General features: G+C 43.0%; 1 protein-coding gene across 1 annotated transcript in view; it reads left to right on the top strand.

Moving 5' to 3' along the window:
• Nucleotides 1-19,472, top strand: part of SLC28A3 (solute carrier family 28 member 3) — a 125,464-nt gene that overhangs the window by 88,002 nt on the left and 17,990 nt on the right. The window contains exon 18 of the transcript XR_012904718.1: nucleotides 1,135-1,230. The gene's annotated coding sequence lies outside the window, so the exon portion shown is untranslated. The remainder of the gene's footprint in view (nucleotides 1-1,134; nucleotides 1,231-19,472) is intronic.

The following is a 19,472-nucleotide window of genomic DNA, read 5'->3' as shown; positions in this document are numbered from 1 at the left end:
AACTATTCTATATTTTAGAGCTCTGGGGTTTTTACTTGTTATTTAGAGACAATGTGATTAGCCTATGTCAAGACTTTTTTATTTTTTTTTAAATAAAGAGCGCACGTGTCATGATTTAAGCTTTCTTCTTTTCAGATGATCAGTTACACCAAGGTTTTTTGAGCCTGAAAACATTTTCATGAGGTTTAGCTTTTGTAAAGCTAATAGTATATTTCTCCACAGCACAAAAGTAAGATTAAGTAGTATCTTAATGCCAAAGATACTACTTCAATGCTAAAATGAAAATCCAAGGGAATTGTTAGTTGAGAACAAATGGACTGGTATACCGAAGTAAGAAATAACAAACTCTGCTTTTCCATCTAAACACCTGAGAACCTGTTTCTGGCAATCCTGATGGGTTTGTTACATTTTTATCCTTATATAGCTGTGTCAAGAGCTTAGGCCACTGAGGTTAGTGCTTTTTTTTCCCTTGGAATTTATCATAGTCTCTTCTGATTCTAGGTTCCTTAAGAAAATTGTCAATTCTGTAAAACTGAGACACAAGAGTGTATAAAAGGCTGTCTGTTTACTACTTTATCCCCCTCCCTCCCACAACTCAAAATAACAGCAAATACAGTGCTGCTGTCTTTTATTTTTTATTGCAAGGAAGGCTCATATACTTGCTGGGGGCGGTGTTTAAGCCTAAGCTGCTAGAATCAGAATATTGCATGAGAATTTCAAGGGCTTTTTTATTTTGAGGTAAGTTTATAGCCCTCATGGTTACAGATGGAAGTTTGAAAACATGAAACAAAATCACCCTGAAGGCTCAGAAACCAAAAGGAAGGAAACAACTCAAAATGTTTTATCCCATAACTTTTAGTCAATCTCATGATTTTAAGTGGAGCCTGACTTGTGATTTTTTGTAATTTTAGAGTTACTGAAATGTACTTTTAATAAACAGGAAATCAAAAACATTACCTATACAGAAAAGCAAAATCAGAGCTATTCCTGAAATTGCTTTCCTAGGTATCAATGGGAATTGTGACCAGAAGTAATCTTCCAAACTTCCCTGACGTAGAATCTTTTTTTCCTATTAATGAGAGAGGGATCCTGTTTAATATGACCCACAGACTCTCTCTGCCTCTCGTTTCCTAGCATGATCCATCCCAGTTCAGCCTTCTAAAATGGCTGTCATTGCCGTGACTGCATTTCCAAGCTGGGCTTGCAAGATCCAGTGAAAGTATACAAGTGGTAAGTCCGTTCCCACTTTCAAAAATAACTCCTGTATGACTTAGAGCTTCAGAGGATAGCCAAGTTAGTCTTTTACAGAAAAAAACAACAAATGGTCAGGTAGCACTTTATAGACTAACAAAACATGTAGATGGTGTCATGAGCTTTCGTGGGCACAGCCCACTTTTTGAGGAAGTAATCTTTTTACAATCCTGGTTGTTTTGGCATTTTCCCTTCCTAGAGGAGTTTTCTATTCTTCTGCCTGCATCTGGGCAAACAGATCAACTTCTTGGCCTCCAGTACATTAAATTAAAGGAATATAGTGATAGAGAGGTGTTCAGCTGACCCTGTTGCTCTTAAAATAGAACAAGGGAGGAGGAGAGGAGAGAAGCAACTTATCAAGGACCTTCATGCTTTTCTAAAGACTACTTTCTGTCAATGACAATCCCCCTTATCAGAGCTTTCTGTGGTAAGTGGTGTGACAAAATGTGCTGTCAGATTTCTAACAGCATAGCTGCCAACAGTCCTGCTTGCCTCAGAGAGTTTAGAGTTTCGTAAACAATTAGTGCTGGTCTCCTCACCACAGTTCCAGGATTTCTAGAAGCTCAGGCTCCTTTGGTCATAGTATTTACTGAGCACAGGTCTACACTGGGGGAGAAATTTGACTTAAGATATGTAACTCCAGCTATGAGAATAGCATAACTGTAGTCAACTTACCTTAAATCCTTACTAGACCCACTAAACTGAACCTAGAAGATCAATCTCCAGAGTGTCAATCTCCATATAAGTATAGACAAGGCCTGAGTCATTCATCATGCACATTGTCACACAACAGACACCAGTCTACAGGTTATCTTCTAAAACAGAAAGGGGGTTGGGGGGATGAATCTATTAAAGATAACATATTGTTTATGTATACAGCATATATTCCCTGTACATTGCCATACTGTTCCTACTTTTTTTAATAGTAAGTGTGAAAACCAGTGATTGTTACTGATCATTACACCATGTTAGAGTAAGAACTATTGTGGAATAATTCACACTAATTTATGGCATTGGTAGGCACACAGCTAAATAATAATTCCTCACTCAATATAGCACTTTTCATTAGTAGATCTCAAAGCATTTTACAGATGAAGAAACTGAGGCATAGAGAGGTAATAAAGAAATTTGAAAAATCAAATTGCCAGCGATACTTTGTATGGCATCATTGATCTAAGAAGTTTAAAGTACTCTTCAAATTACATCTCATTAAGTATCTTAGAGAATGTACTTAGTAGTACCCATATTTTACAGTTCTCACACACAAGGGATGGTTGAAACTTTATCCTTCCGTGTTACTGACAGGCCAGAATATAAAGTATTGGATATCATCCAGATGTTTTGTTAAAATACGTTCAGTTCTATCATGTATGCTAACTACCAGATACAAGGAAGTATTCAGAGACATTAAAGAGTTCTATTATATAGTATGGCTAGGAAGCTTCGGTAAGCTAGTCAGTTTATTGACTATAATTCCAGCAATATATTAATATTCTCTATAATGCAAAAGGACTATACAGTCAAAGGAAATTGCTTTTGTTTTGACACAAGTTCTCTCTGGGCACAACCTAGATGTAAGCATCTATGTAGCTTTAAGCACATAAATAAATAATCCATTTTAAATCAAGAGGATTATTAACATCCTGAAAGTTATGGATATTTTAAGTGTTTTGCTTCTGTGAATATGAAAACCCAGGAATTAATTCATATGAGCATCATAATTGTTATGTAGAAAAAAATCAGTGTAAAAAATGCCTTTTTTTTCCTTAAAATATTGTTAGCTCTTTTTGACCTGAGTGATTGGCCAATTTTGGGGGACTAGCAGGTTGTTTTGTTTATTAGGAGAGATTCAAGGTGGAGTTCAGGTATTTCTCGGAGGCAACCATGTTTATTTTAATTACAAAGAATATACATAAAGTCCTGTTTCCTTCAAAAGATTAAGAATCAAACAACAAGAGATAGTTTCTTCACTTTTTCAAGCATCTTTCAGCCAAAAGCACACACTTTATAACTTTCCCCATCTTCCCCTCCTCAGGATTGCATTTAACAGGGCTGTGTAAACTTTGGCTTTCTGTTTCTTCTTTTGTGTTTCAGCTATCTGATTCAATAAAAAACTTGTTTGCTTTTTACATTTACTCTGAATGAAAAGCAGCTCTTATACCCACTAGACTGAGTGAAGTTTCATCCAACCCATAACAATGTATTGTTTAGCATATAAGTATTGTTGCTACAACCATTCTTAAAATATCCTTATTGTTAAAACTTTGAGCCTGCTTCTACAGCTCTTATTCTTGGGGGAATTCTGAACCAAAAAGCTTAAAAATCTGTACAGAATATGTTAATATTTTATTTATCAAAATAAGCATACTAGTTTCAATTATTTTGGTCACTTATTTAAAAATACCTGTCAGCAAATATGTCTGTAACAACACAGACAACAAAAATGATTCAGGATTATTATTTTTTTGACAAATAGATTCATTACTGGACATATTAATATGGAACTCTGAACAATAGTTCATTAAAACTACAATACAGAACTGTGTTTTCTGCACCCTTTAGAAGCAGTGCAAAAACTTTGGTGAAGTCAGCGTAACAGAGAAACTGAGGGAGAGGAAAACAATTGTTTGGAATACAACTGTGTGAGAACTTGAAGGGTTGTTGCATATGAGTAAGAAAAGTATGGAACAGGATTTTCTTGGGGGTAGAAGGTATTTGGGGAGGCATTAATAGGGAGCTTTCCCACATGCAGACCCTGGCTGACACCAGCCTCTCCCATTCAATCAAGTACATCTGCCCTCCTCCCCATCTGTCCCTGCACCCCACTGTATCCTTGAATTCCCTATCCACATGGGTTCCTCAGACACCCACTCCACTCAGACAACCCTCCTCCAGTCCCTATCTGTTCCTGCACCCTCTCCCCTGTTCCCATGTGTCGCTGCTCTCCCTCCCCTTGTCCCAATGTGTCGCTATACCCACACTCAGCCATTCCCTTTCCCCCATGTACCCCTCATTCCCTCCCTGTATCCATGTACCCCCGTCAGCCAATCCCCTCCCCTAATTCTTATGTAGCCTTGCACCCCCTCTCCTGTGTCCCTATGTGTCTCTGTGCCCCAGATCAGCCAGACCTCTTCCCTCATGTGGCCTTATACCTCCATCCCCTTGTGGTCCTGCACATCTATTTCCATTCAGCCCTTGTTCCAGACTATCTTCCCCCTCTTGGCTTTATGAACCCCTGTCTGATTCCTCAGCCCCTCCACACATGCTGTCCCTTCCCCCTTTTCCCCTCTCTCCATATCCCAGGTCTCCTGACCTGGCCCAAGACATGCTGAGAAGAAGATACACCCAGCTTTTTCTCTTTCCTGTGTAGCTGGGAGTGACTGCTCTGTTCTAGTTCCTTAGTGCCCTTTAGTGGACAAGAGATAGAATTGCAACATCTTAATTTTTTAATTCTTTCCCCTCAGATTTTAAAAAAAAATGTTTATAAAGCCACAAAACTTAGCAGTGGAACTCAAGAACCTGAAATTGCTTTTAGCATTTAAAAAAATTGACTAGATTTCAAGTTGATAATGTCCCTTTAAATATGGTATCTTGTGTGAGAAATTCAAAGAGAAATTTGTTCTTGCCCACTAGAGGGTACAAGAGCTGTATTTGTGTATATTCAGCAGTAAAGCACAATATAGCAAAGTTGCTACTCCTGTAACAGATGCATTTCAGCAATGATACAATTCAAGGGCATTTATTAAGCAAACAGTTTTCTGATCTAAGAATGGAGTTGTTGAGAAGACTGCCAAAAGATGCTGGCAGAAAGCAGGATAATTAAACTAGAAGGAATGGCATATAGTCTGTAAATGAACAAAATGAACACTGAGTTTTAATTAAAAAGTGGAAGGGAAATATGCAGTGGTGTTGCAGCATTGTTGATCCCAGGATATTCGACAGACAAGGTGGGTGAGATAATATCTTTTATTGGATCAACCTCAGCTGGTCAGAGAGACAAGTTTTTTGAATTTCTTAAGGTCATGGATGGGAAAGGTTAACTGTGTCTGATTTTGGATCTCTTACTGATGCTAAAAATAGTTATATGAACAATGCCACATTCAATTAATTGGGTATATTGGTGTTAATAAAGTTGAAAATTGAGTCCCTAGACCCGGGGAGGACAACCCATAATACAAAGAGAGCCAAAACAGCAGTGGAAAAAATGCAAAGAGACGCACAAGAATTGTTGAGGAAAAAAAGGATGATGCCCCTTTAAAACACATGGGCTCAGGCTTTTTGGCCACATCAGGCTCCTGCCAGCTGCCGCCATCTTGTGAATGCCATTTTGAATCACTGCTGGATGGCTCCCCTGCTGCGGTGAGCACAGGGAACCAGAGGCCATTTGGAGGGTGCAGGGGCGTAGCGAAGGGGGGGGGCAGGGAGGAGCAGTTGCCCTTGGGCACCACACTAGGGGGGGCACCGGGCTGGGGTGGGACCAGAGCGCACACTGCTCTGGCCCACGTGACTCTTTGAACAGAGACCCGGGACCTGCTGGCTGAAGCAACCAAGCTGGGTGGGAGGAGCAGTGGTTTTAAAGGTATGTTCCTCCGGCGCCTGGCTCTCGGAGGGGAGGGTGCTCCTGGCACTGGGGGTGCCTTGCTGTGGGGGAGGATGGATGAGTGCATGGTGAGAGCTGGCTTTGGGGCAGGGGTGAGGTGGGTATATTGGGATGGGGAGCACTGTGGGGAGATTGGCTCAGTGGGAGAGGTGAGTGCATTGGGATGGGGGTACCAGAGGGGGGGCTGGCTCTGGGGCAGGGGTGAGTGCATTGGGATAGCGGGTACCACACAGGGGAGCTGACTCTGGGGCAGGGATGGTTGTGTTGTATTTGAAAGTACTGCATAGAATCTTTTTTGGGGGAAAGACAAAATGCCACATTTATTGGTAATACACACTGTGACGCTCTCCAGCGTCACTACCCCCTTGGGTGTCAATAAATCCCACAGTTTGTCTTCGGTTCCCCAACTCCCTTGCACAGCGGGAGGGGAAGGGGGGCCCGGGCCCACCCATTCTCACGGGCCCTAGCCCAGGGCCCTAAGGGTTCGGACTCACTCTGGTCCGACCCGGCTGACGGGGTGTGTACCCTTAACGCGTCAGCCCGCCAGCCACTCCGGGCTCCACCCTGGGCTGCTTCCTTCCCTGCCCGCACTGTCGCGGTTCCTGTCCCGGGTATCCCGGATGTGCAGCTCACCTCCGGTGCGCGGTTCAGTCGGGTCCAGGGGTAGCGGGTTCAGGCTCGTCAGCCGCTTTCCTCCCCTGCTGAGTTCTCCTCCAAGGCAGTCGAGCTCGCCCTCTCTTCCCCCCCTCTCTTCGTCCGCCCGGCTCTTTTAAATCCGGCGCCGGGGCTATGACCCCGGTGGCTCCCAGCGGCCGAGCAACCGGGACAGAGCCGGATGCCATCCAGCTGGCCGCCGTACAGCGCCGTCTGGGGCTGCGTCCCCGAGCTGTGCAGGTCCAACCCGTCACACACACATATAGCAGTCAACACTTATATGTAGATAATACAGCACACACACGCACCATGTCTTATTTTTACCAATAGTTGTTCCACCTAACTGCTGGCCTGCTTAGTTAGGTAGGGGAGGGTTGGAGCCAGATCAATGCTCTCATGTTGACTGCAAGATTAGATGTAAGGTGTCTTCCCTCTCATGCAGTTATTCGTCTATGGCACCTGCTTCTGGGTATTGTTTTAATGCTCCCCCATTCACCTTCGAAGAGGGAGCTTCCAAAAGCAGGCGCTTGCTGCCTACTCCCAAGGGGACTTAATACAACAAACTAAAGACTTATTACAAGGCTAAAAGAACTTGATACAAAGTTAAAATAAAAAAAATCAATGACAAAATGATTAATACAGAGATTTAATGAGATTTCCCTACAGTTGCATTGGTATGGAGGGGGTTGAGGTGCCTGCTTTGGGGAAGAGGTGATTGCATTGGAATGGGGGGTGCCTGACTCTGGGGCAAGAGTGAGTTAATTGGGGTTACTTATTTGTTTTAAATAGAAGATACTTTATAACAAAAGGAAAAACTTAAAAAAAATAGTCTAGTAGCACTTTAAAGACTAACAAACATGTAGATCAGACATGTCAAACTTGAAGCCGTCTGAGGGCCACACAAATGAAAACTGATAGCTTTCAGGGACACCAAAGAAAATATACTTCTATAGGAAAGTTGTAATTATTTATTATAGATTATGTTTTAGGTATATTTTATAATTTTTTTTCAAGTCTTTTTTTAATATAATACAATAATTTGCTGTGTAAAATTGTTATTTTTTAATTTAAATATAAATTTAAGGTACTGTACTTTAATTTTTTATATGATACATAACTTGTTTTGTTGAAATAAAAACAAGTATCAACCATGGTCAATCAAATAGAACAGGCTTTGTGAAAATTTCAGATACTTGTAAGTCTGAGATTTTGCATAAACACATAATTATTCATGCAATTGTAAAAAATTGATATATATTTATTGATTATAAAAGTAATATACATTTTGTGATTTTATTTAGGAATAAATAATGTTTAGGGTTTTAACAAAATATTCCCCTCCTTTCCCACAGAGTCAGGCACTCCCATGCCCCCATTCTAACCCAAGCCCCCTCCACTCCCCCAGAGCACCACCCCTCCTGCTCTAATTTATTGCTTCAAGTGCTTTCAAAAAAGTGAGGGCAATTCTCAAGTTGTTGTGTGTTACTTTGATTTAAAAATATTTCTGAGTGTTATTTTAACAGGCAAGTTTATCTCTTACATTCATGTTTATGATGTAGTTTATTGTTATGCGATAGTATGAAAAACAACTAGGTTAACTAGTAAGTAACTCATTAGAAATAATAACAGATCCACAGTAATAAACGATTGGGAGGGGGCACAAATTTTGGCTTTTCCCCTGGGCGCAAAACACCCTCGCTACGCCTCTGCACAGGGGCGGCTTTGCGAGCCATGGGGGAGGCTACACAAGCCACTTTTTTGGGGATGAAGAGCCATATGTGACTTGCAAGCTGCGGGTTGGCCATCCCTGCCCTAGACCAAGACTCTGCCACCTTTACTAACATGGAACAATGCTCTATACAGGCAGTCCCCGACTTACGCGGATCCGACTTACGTCGGATCCGCACTTACGAACGGAGCTTTCTCGCCCCGGAAGTCGAGGCGAGAAAGCCCCGTTCGTAAGCTGCTCCGGTGCCCCTGGTCTGCTGGAGACCGTCTCCAGCAGACCAGGGGCACCGGGCGGGTTCCCGCGCTTCTGAGGCTTTGCCAGAGCAAAGCCTCAGAAGCGCGGGAACCGTTGCTGCTGCCCCTTGAGACCCGGTGCCTGTGGTCTGCTGGGGACGGTCCCCAGCAGACCACAGGCACCCAGACTGAAGCCGCAGCCACGGGGGTCCCTCGCCTCTGAGGCTTTGCCAGAGCAAAGCCTCAGAGGCGCGGCACCCCGCTGCCGCTGCGGCTCTGCTCCCCGTGTCCCTGGTCTTGTGGGGGGGGGGGCGCAGCTAGTGTGCTCCCCCCCCCCCCCCAGCAGACCAGGCTTTTGTTTTGGACTCTGGGGCAGAGCAGCTGGGGCGCTGCCGATTGGTCCTGCAGCGCCCGTGGGCACTACTGGACCAACCCGGCAGCACCCCAGCTGCTCTGCCCCAGGTCCTGATTCAGCCGCTGCTGGTCAGTTTCAGCAGCGGCTGAATCAGGACGCCTGGGGCAGAGCAGATGGGGTGCTGCTGGGTTGGTCCAGTAGCACCCCAGCTGCTCTGCCCCAGGCGTCCCCAAGTCAGCTTCTGCTGAAACTGACCAGCGCTGACTACAGGAAGCCCCAGGCAGAGTTGCTCTGCCCCGGGCTTCCTGGAATCAGCTGCTGATCAGTTTCAGCAGCAGCTGACTTGGGGACGCCTGGGGTTCTTAAGTTGATTCTGTATGTAAGTCAGAACTGGCGGTCAGTTTCAGCAGTGTCTGAATCTGGACGCCAGTTCCGACTTACATACAGATTCAACTTAAGAACAAACCTACAGTCCCTATCTTGTACGTAACCCAGGGACTGCCTGTACTGCAAGTAGCCACATGGGATGAATGGAACTCCTTGGAAAATAAGCCAATACTTATCATCAGTGTTCCCCTAATTTTTTGCAACCTAATGAGGAATACATTTTACAATGTGCACCGAGACCGCTGCGGATGTACGCAACCAGTAGAAACACATGCTGCTGGCTGTGGGTGCTCTTCTAATCAGCCGGGTAGCAACTGAATCTCTCCTGCATTGCCACCCTAGCACTCATCTTACAGGAAATGCTGCTCTGCATGAATGTGAAAAATGGAGTCAGGCCCAAAATGTACTTTCTTGAGGTCAGGGATCCTTAATTGAAATCTATTCTCATTGACCCCAGTATAAATTTGGAGTAATTCCAATGAAATTGGAGTTATTCCATATTTTACAGCAGTATAAAGAAGGATAGACCTTGATTCCCTGAGCATGATTCTGATCTCATGCTGGTTTAAAAGTCATATCACTCTATTGAAGTCAGTGGAGTTACTCCTGGTATTACAATGTTAATATAAATGGGATCTGAATCAGGCCCTGTGTATTTATACACACCACCGTTCTCTTTCCTTAAGTAGTAAAGTAAATGCAGCACAACAGAATGGGGGGGAGCTCCAAGTCTTGGATCAGGATTAAATAGGCTTTTTATGTTGCCTTGTAGACAAACAAGAATTATAGCATTTTCTTGTTGCTATAGTATACTGCAGCATAGGGACTCACTATAGCAACCAGTGTACAAACCAGAGAGACGTTGATCACTATGCATGGGTTGCCATGGTGAAAACAAACCCAGGTATTTTTCTCCATATTGACTAATGATTTAAGTGCCGCATAACTAGAAGAGTCAGATAGTTACAATAGCCTTTCATCAAATTGTTAGCATGTAGGTCTGCGTTCAGTTCGTGTGTATGAGTTGGATCTCAGGACAAGGTTTGTCATGAGAAAACCAGAAAATATACTACATTTAATAACAGTCAAGAAAATGTAATACAATTATATAATCTTTAAGAAACTTCACATTTTCTTAGCTTTTTCTAGCTCTTGAAGAAAGTTTCCCTGTCTCAGCTTCAAAAATCATATCATCGGATAACATTAGAAAAGTGAGTTTTGCATTCAGAAAGAATGGTCTTGTGGTGAAAGTATTGGACTTTGTCTCCAAGATAGTTGGGTTATATTTTTGGCTCTGCTATAGATTTCCTGCATGACCATAGGAAAGTTATTTAATTTATCTGCACTTCAGTTCCTCACCTGTAAAATGATAATAATACTTCCCTATCCCACAAAGGTGTTGTGAAATGGTCAGTTAGGGTACGTCTAGACTACAGGCTTTTGTCGACAGAAGTTTTGTCGACAGATACTGTCGACAAAACTTCTGTCGACAAAGAGCGTCTACACTACATTCAGTTCTGTCGACAAAGCAAGCTGCTTTGTCGATATGATAGTGTAGACACAAAGGACAGTTTACATGCAATAACACCTTCTGTCGACAGAAACTCTGTCGACAGAAGGCGTTATGCCTCGTAAAATGAGGTTTACCAGCGTCGACAAAACTGCTGAGTTCTGTCGACGTTATGTCGACAGAACTCAGCGGTAGTGTAGACGCAGGTATAGTTTTGTCGACAAAAGTCCACTTTTGTCGACAAAACTCTGTAGTCTAGACACACCCTTAGTGCAGTGATGGACAAATAGATTGTGATAGCAGGATTGTTGTAGGCATGTAAGCATACAAAGGCACTTCCTCAGGTCTGACATTGCACCTAGGAATTAAAAAAGAGTTAGAAACCATACAGCATGTACCGTTTTTCCCCCAGTCATCGGCCCAAATTCAGGCTTGGTATAAGCAGAGGCAACTCCATTGTCTTGGGCCTTCATCCTCTTAGAATAGGACTTCTCTAGTTCACCATAGGAAGAAGTAAATAGTCCCATAACAGGGTACTGATAATGTTATTTTTCTATCTAATGCAAAACCAACCAACTGCTATAGCACCTATTTGAAAATGAGGCAGGAAATAAATGCATTTAAATTCATTAGCACAGTAGCAAGCAGTCAATGTTTACCATCATGTGACCCACAACTGCCTACTCTACCTAATTAAACAAACTCTGTGGGTCAAGTATTCAAAACTGGGCCCTCATTTGCACATACATTTACATGCAACTCATTCAATTTTACCCTAATCTACCACTGATTACACATTTGATAACCTCCATAATAGCTCTTCCATGTATTTGTCACATGCACTACCAAAGGAAGCCATAATAATCAGTGACCATGTGGTAGGTGTTAAGTATTGTATGAATGAAACATAGCCACATAGATTCTGAAGAAAAAAAAAATTGCCCATAGATTTTGCCCATAGATTCAACTCAGCAGCTATGCAGTTATTCTAATTGAATTACATTGGAATAAATCCAGAGTAACTGCTGCAAAATCTGGCCCAGCCTGAGTTTGATCTTAGTTATGCTGACCGGACCCCACTCAGGGAATCCCCTGCATTAGAAGGACTCCCTCAGAATGGTCAAGCAGCTCTTTACTCTCTCTTTAGGACATCTGAGCAACCATAATTAGTCCACAGTGGAGCCCAAAATGAGACCTGCAATTGCCCTTTTCCTCTATGCCAAATGACTTTCATGCTACTAAGAATAAATCATCTTTTCCTTTTTCTGAAACATGTATTACTTTGCAATAACACCTTTCACATGTTGCAGCTCACCCAGTTGAATCTGGACTAGTTTTGCTTTGATTCCCACCATCACTACATGGCAGAATGTTTGAATGTTTCCTGTCTTAGATAAACATCACTAGATGGCAGAATATAATCAGTGAAAGTTCTTCACAAGAAAGCCTACAAATCATAACAAACCAATTCGCTGTATTCCTCTGTGATAAATTGTTTGTTTGTCCGTTACCCATGATGAAAGCATAAATATTTTTATTAATTGAGTCCGATTGCAATTTAACACAAAAATACTATCAATTTTGGACCAAGATTTTTAAGAGTAATAAATCAGGGTATGTCTACACTACCCCGCTAGTTCGAACTAGCGGGGTAATGTATGCATACCGCACTTGCTAATGAAGCCCGGGATTTGAATTTCCCGGGCTTCATTAGCATAAGCGGGGAGCCGCCATTTTTAAATCCCCGCTGCTTCGAACCCCGTGTAGCGCGGCTACACGGGGCTCGAACTAGGTAGTTCGGACTAGGGTGCCTATTCCGAACTACCGGTACACCTCGTTTCACGAGGAGTAACGGTAGTTCGGAATAGGACCCTAGTCCGAACTACCTAGTTCGAGCCCTGTGTAGCCGCGCTACACGGGGTTCGAAGCAGCGGGGATTTAAAAATGGCGGCTCCCCGCTTATGCTAATGAAGCCCGGGAAATTCAAATCCCGGGCTTCATTAGCAAGTGCGGTATGCATACATTACCCCGCTAGTTCGAACTAGCGGGGTAGTGTAGACATACCCTCACTTTGGGTGCTTCACTTTTAGGATGCCCAACTTATAACTCTTTTAAAGGGCCAGATTTTTAAAGTGCGGCACATTCATCCTCTGAAAATCAACCCCTCTACATATAGGCAGCAAGTTATATGGGCCCATTGTGCCATAAAAACTCACTATCTGGCCCTGTGTCCTCCAGCCCCCCTGATACTCCACACATTCCCCCATGCTTCCCCACCCCTGCCTGCTGCCCCCAGGTGATTTAAAATGCTCAGAGAGGGAGAGAAGGAGGGGGCCGCCACCAGCAGTAGTTAGAGCAATTTCCAGCCACTCACTCATCCCAGCTGCCAGCATGTGGCCCTAGAAAAGGAGAGGCAGGATCTCCGTGCTGTGTGCTGCTCCCTCACCAGCCACAGGAACACACATGCCAGTAGCCATGGGGAGCAAGCAACCACAAGCCATTCTAGCCCCACTGTGCTGCTGGTGGTGTCAGCAGCCTCCCCTCCAGGGTGTTCTAACTTGCTCGGGGTCTGGCAGGCAGGACTGGGGGACACGCAGGGGGAGTGTGCGGGGCAGCAAGTGTGTATGAGGGGGAATGTGTGGAGAGAGCAGCACCTGGAGACACCCTCCCAAAGAACTATTGCCATAGGGGGTGCTCCCAAGTAAGGGTTGTACCCCATCCACTTCCCACATATCCCTTTGTGCACCCCACTCCCTCCAAAGCCTGCACCCCCTCCACGCACTCCACCCAGCTGCCCAAACTCCTTTCCCTTTCTAGACCCCTAACTTCCTCCCAGAGCCTGCATGCAGGACCCCCACACCTTGCCTCAAGTAAGAGTTAGCACCCACATTCCCTCCCAAAGCCTGCACCCTAGACCCCCACTGGCACCCACATTCCAGGGCCAAGACCCCCATCTACACCAACCCCCCCCAGAGCTTCACCCTTTACCCCGCCAGCACCCAAACTCCCCTGCCTCTCCTTCTGCCCCACAATTCCATGCTCCAGTCCAGAGTCTGCACCCAGCACCCAAACTCCATCTCAGAGCCCACACTCCTGCCCACCCAAACACCCTCTCAAAGCTTTAGGCAGGTGGTACTGCGGGGGAGAATTTGAGTGGGCAAAGGGTGCAGGCTCTGGGCATTCTGAGCATCACCAAAATTTTTGCAAACCTGCCCCCCTGCCTTTACAATGACTTTCTTTCATCACTCACAATCAGCAATCACTTTTGAAAATCTTGGCCAGTAATGTCAAATGCTGTTTTCACTGAGGTTGTTGTAGAAAGATGGAGGCAAGTGATTAATATTACAATTATAAACAATAAGGGGGAGATTTTATGCTCTGCTACTAAGAAACATAGAACAAAACTAGCAAGTGAAGAGGGGTTGGAGAGAGAAGTTGGTTTTATTCCATCTTTGTATCCTCCTAATTCTGGATTGCTTATAGGCAAGGCCAGATTATGAAAGAGGCTTTAGTAGCTGCAGCCAAGGGTCCTGGGATACAGCCACTAAAGCTCCTGCATTCTGTAGTCCTGACAGGCCCTGCTTGGCAGGGTTGGGGAAGGCAGTTCTGTGTGCTGCCATTCCTCCTGCCCTTCCCCACCCCAGGCTGGGGCTGTGTCATTGTGCACACAGGGAAACTCTCTGTTCTTGTGCTTGCCTGCATGGACAGGCAATCATGGCTAATGAGAGTGACAGGGGACAGTGCCTACAAGCTCAGGGTGGCACGGAATCACCTGTTCCCTCTGCCAAATAGGAGCTGTGCCAGGTAAGTGCCCCAATCTCCTGCCCCCTCCAATTCCATGTCTCCACCTCCCCCACCTGCCCTTGCAACCTACCTCCCACCCAGACCCCGCACTTCCAGCCCTGCGTGTAGGAGCCAAAATGGCCTCCGGTAACATTAATAAGCCAGAGGAAGGCTGCCTGAATTACATCAGCTTTGCCACACTGGCTATAGGCACTTACGTGGCCAAAATAATTCTAGCAGCCTCCAGACTTCAGCATGCCCCCTGAAGTGGGACTTGCAAAGTGGCCTCTTAAGATAACTGGAGGTTCTTATCGAGTTTGTGCAGCAGAGAATTTTCCCCAGCTGGATTCTAATTGCAACGGGAAGCTAAAATGGTCAAGACCTCTAAGAAATGGAATAAGATATCAAAGGTGCCATTGCTCTCTAAAACAGTAGTTTGGGCAAAGAGAGGGTTTTGGAAGTATTGCAGAGAGGTAACAAAATGCAAATTTAGAAAAAAAAAAAGTTATGATCTTGGACCTCAACCTTAGTCCAGATGAAAAATGTTATTTTTCTTGGAAATCATTAATTGTCAATGCAGGTAAACTTTTATATGGAAGGCTGAGGGAAGCACAAATAGCCTTTCCATCCCAAGATGCTGGAAACCCTTCTTACAGGCTTAAATACTTATCACTGCTATATTTGGCCAAGTAATCCACTTCACAAAACAGTAACCTGTTTGCAGTAAGATGCAAAAGTGTGTACAGTACAAAGAAGGCTCTTTAATTCTTATCAGATCTTTTCAGAATAAAAGCAAGGTGGGTCCTTTATTTTTCTGTGTTGGAGAGAAACTGAGATGCTCTACCTTCTAATGTGTGACAACAAAGCACAGTGTTGGTTATTTGGCTATTTTTGTCTCTCGTAGCTGTGCTGGGAGATAGGCGTACTCTGTGAACTGATTCTTAGCTCACTGCAAGTTGACCTGAAAATATTCTTAGGACATCCTGAAAACTTGGAAAGGCTTAAAAACTGTAGGTGGTATGGCTGAGATACAAAGCCTACAATCTTCCCAAGCAGCTGGAAAAACGTTATATATACACATCAGATATGTTTAAGCAAGATGCTTTCATTTCCTAGTACTGTTCCATTTAGGTTCCTATGCAATGCACGTCACCATGGTAACTGAGCACCTAGTTTTCTTAATATAATTCACTCCACTTACTTCAGATGCACTGACTCAAGATGGCTACTTTACTAGGCCATTTTCCCTGGAAACAATTTAGCCTCAAAATGAATGGCAGTGCTAACGGTTTAATCAAGAAGTATATGGTCTAGAGATGCTTTCAGCTGGTACCCAGTAGTGCAGTTCTGAGCTGGAGGCTTGCAGACATTCAGTGCAGAAGCTGCCAAATAAAGAATAAAAGAAAAGGGTCAAATAAAAATAAAATAGAGGAAGCACCGCAATAAGCCATTACATTACTTTTCCTATTCCTTTTGTTTCAGAGACAGTACCAAATATATTAATATCTTTCCTGTTCATGAAGCGTAATGCTATACTTTTTTTCAGAGTGTGTTAATGGAATAGACTTCTCCCTCCAGACCATATCTAACTCAATTGCAGGTAAAAAATGTTCAGGTAATCATTGCTATTTTCATCATTATGGGTGAAATTCACCACAGTGCAATAAGCCTATTTTGAGGATGTAAGCAGGACTTCAGAACTGCATATGCCCTGATTTGGCCTCCTACCCAGGAATAAATGTCATTCTACTTTAAATTACTTAAATCCAATATTTGTATCCAAAGAACAGCTGTCCTGAAAGACGAACAAAAATGTTGTTCTCTGAAAATGGATTGTATTGTTCTTAAGGCACAGAGAGCTTGTATTTAAGAATTAAATTATTATTATTTATTATTAATTATTTAAACTTTCCATACTATAGCAATGAGAACAAGCTATACGCATGCAACAGAACAGAACACTTCTTCTGAAACAGAGGATGAGCTTTGGTCTCTGCAGTTGCACATCCGATCCCTAACAATATTAGCTGGTTCACAAAAGGACTTGACCAAAATTGTTTCTTCTCACTCAGCAACACTGCTCCTCAGGTGTATTAAGTCATATCTGTTTATTTATATGGCAAAAAAACCATAATTTACTGCTTTTTACTCCAGTGGCATTATAGATTCAACATATTGATGATACAGTGAGCTGGATTCTGTTCCTTCTTGTGCATCATCATAAAAAAAATAGTTCCAGGCACCTCTGTGCACACCATTACATACATGTCACTGGTGATATACAAGAGGGGAAGGCCCTAACTTTGCTCTCAAAACCCTGTTTGAATTTGCAGCACTAGCAATTAGAAAACAAAAACAAAAACCTTTTTTCCACATGTAAACAACTGAGCTCACTAAATAGTGTGCCAGTAAGACCTGACCTGATATTGTTAATGTAAAAAATAATCAGAGGAAAAAATAATAAAATTAGTATTTTATTTTCATTCATTTTGAGGAGGAAAGGTTGACACTTATATTTTACTGAAAGGCACAGCTCCCTCTTATTTGCAGCTCCCTCTTACCCAAGACAGAGGGATCAAGGAGACAATACGTAGGCCAGGTCTATACTCAAAAGTTAAGTCAATCCAGCTATCTGACTTGGGGGTGTAAAAATCCACACCTATGAGCAATGTAGTTAAACAAGTCTAATCCCCAGTGTAGACCATGCTAAATCAACAAAACAAAGGTACCAGGGAGGTCAGTTAACTATGCCAATGGGAGAACACTCACATCACTGTAGTGAACATCTAAACCTGTGGTTTCCGGTTAGTTCTAAAGCAGCAGCCTCTATAGAGCAAACCGCCCTCACTCAACTGGCCAAATAGCCACATTGTTCAAGCCAACTAGCCAAATAGCCACATGTGAGTAACACAGATCTAAACTGAAGTTCTGCAGCTGTGCTGCTGGAGCATTTAAAATATATGCAAGCCCTTAGCCCTGAATACAAATGAAGTGGGAATTACCCAGCAATAAATTTCCAAACACAGTAGATATATGCCTAGGGATGCCACCATTCTAGGGGCACCTTACTTCTCTAAAACTGTGTGCAGCACAAGGGCAGACAGTTCAACATGCTATGCCTATGGGCTTGTAAGGTTAAATCCAGCCCTAGGGGTATCTTAGGGTATGTCTACACAGCACCATAAACTTGAAATAAGATACGCAATTTGTGCTACGTGAATTGCATAGCTTATTTCAAGTCTATTTTGAAATAGGCTATTTCAAAATTTGGCGCTATCTACACAGCGCCAAATTTCAAAATAAAGTGCTATTTTGAGCCATCCCTTACACCTCGTACATTGAGGTTTACAGAGATGGTGAAATAGCGCGTCAGCTATATTTCGGAATAGCAGACGCATTCCAAAGACACAGGGTAGCTATTTTGGGATACCTCTGGTATCCTGAAATAACTTTGATGTGTAGACATACCCTTAGTGGCACTGTAAATTCTTAAAGAGGGCAGGGACTTGGGAGGAAGGGGTGGGGTAGGGGCAGTCAGCCCTTAGTGCCCCCCAGACCTTGGTGTGCCCCCTCTTCCCTCCCAGTCCTTAGAGCCACACCGCAGTGGTTAGGAGCTCTGTCCCCTTTGAATTTCCGGGCCCAGGGCTTTCCTACCCCACCCCCTCGCATTAGCAGGTCTCTCTGTATGTAAATGTTTTTAAGGTTAGACCCCTTCTAAAACTCTTTTGGTAGTTCTCACGCATGGGAGTTTAAAACTAACAACACTCCCAAAGGGTAAATGCTATATATTTTAAAAAGCCACAAACATTGTAAATGACTCTAATGGGAATTTCAACTGAGCAATCAGTTTAATTTAACTCTCTGACTAATCAGAAATACAAAACAATCTTATTTGACTATTATTTTAATAAAAATGAGATACAGGTGCATGTCTAAGGCCTCTAAGTAGTGCAGTCTCTGCCCTATTGTTTTCTCATTAGTCTGACACCAATGACAGGAGCATTTAAGGATAAAATGCATTCTTTTTAAACTTGATAACTTTGTGACAGTGAATTTCCTGACTAGGATCTGAAGGGGACAAGTGACATGTACACAGACGGCTTTTGCTCCCACTCTGGTATCCATTTTTCTTCTTTGGGAACATTGTCAAGAGCTTAGCTTTCTTTTAGGCAGCCAAGTAAGGGGCCACACATTTTGAAAAGCTCCAGTCCCAGCAACCCACAACGTGATACAGTACTCATGTGCAGGTATTCAAAAAGCATAAGTATTGTAGAAAAGCTAAACACTGAAAAAATATAGCAAAAAATATAGTGATTTGGAAACCCATTACTTGGGATTGTTGTGAAGGAAACACTTATTTCCTTAGCATGACATGTGTGTGCATATCTCCTGAATTTAGCCAATCACAAAATTGTCCTGTCCATTCTCAGTTGAAGAGAGAGTGACAACATAAAAGATCTCAGTGCTAAATATAGAGAAATAAGCAGCTTCTAAGGGCATATTTACACTGCAGCACTATTTCAAAATAACCAAGTGCACATTTACACAGCAAGCCATTATTTCAAAATAATTTTGAGATGGTGAACTTCTTACTCCAACTTCTGTAACCCTCATTTAATGAGGAGCAAGGGAAGTCAAATGAAGAGTGCCAAAAGCAAAATTAAGCTATTTCAACTTCAGCTACACAATTGACGTAGCTGAAGTTACGTATCTTAATTCAACTTTTGCCCTGCAGTGTAGATGTGTCCTAAGAGTGCTGAAAGGGATGTAGAGGTTGTCCATGGTTTGCAGTATTATTAAATATTTTCCTGGGACAATTTTCCAAGAAAATAGGGGTCTGTGAGGTCTCCAGCTAGCAAAGGATTATGCCCTTGTTATATTGGATTTATTTCCCTTCCTTCTAAGTACCGGTATTTTAATTAGCAGCACATCAAAAATTACAGTTTTCAAGCAATTCTTTAAAATTTCTT

Source organism: Pelodiscus sinensis, chromosome 6, assembly GCF_049634645.1.
Source record: "Pelodiscus sinensis isolate JC-2024 chromosome 6, ASM4963464v1, whole genome shotgun sequence".
NCBI classification, from domain to species: Eukaryota; Metazoa; Chordata; order Testudines; family Trionychidae; genus Pelodiscus; species Pelodiscus sinensis.
Note: the sequence above shows the minus strand (reverse complement) of the source record. Positions and strands in the feature narration are given on the sequence as shown.